Source organism: Eimeria mitis, genomic scaffold (genome assembly GCF_000499745.2).
Source record: "Eimeria mitis Houghton genomic scaffold, Emh_scaff8729, whole genome shotgun sequence".
Taxonomy (NCBI): domain Eukaryota; phylum Apicomplexa; class Conoidasida; order Eucoccidiorida; family Eimeriidae; genus Eimeria; species Eimeria mitis.
In genome coordinates, this window is record NW_013576428.1 from 839 (window position 1) to 1214 (window position 376).

Below are 376 nucleotides of genomic sequence, written 5' to 3' on the forward strand. Positions count from 1 at the left end.
ATTGCAGGCGAGCTGCAGCGAGGGAAGAGAAACACGGGCTTATACATGGTTTTTATTTTTCGTTATATTTATAATAAAATAAAATAAAAATATACTTTTATATATTTTATTATATATTTTATTTATTTTATTTATTTTATTTATTTTATTTGTCGCTAGCAGCCACCCCTGCATGCATCCGCATGCACAGATCGCTCGGGCGTCGGCGGCGGCTCACAGTAAACCCTAAACCCTAAACCCTAAACCCTAAACCCTAAACCCTAAACACTAAACCCTAAACCATAAACCCTAAACTGTATAACCCTTAACGTTCAACTGTATAGCTTTAAACACTAGGCTGTAAGACCCCGATCCCTAAACCCTAAACCCTAAACCC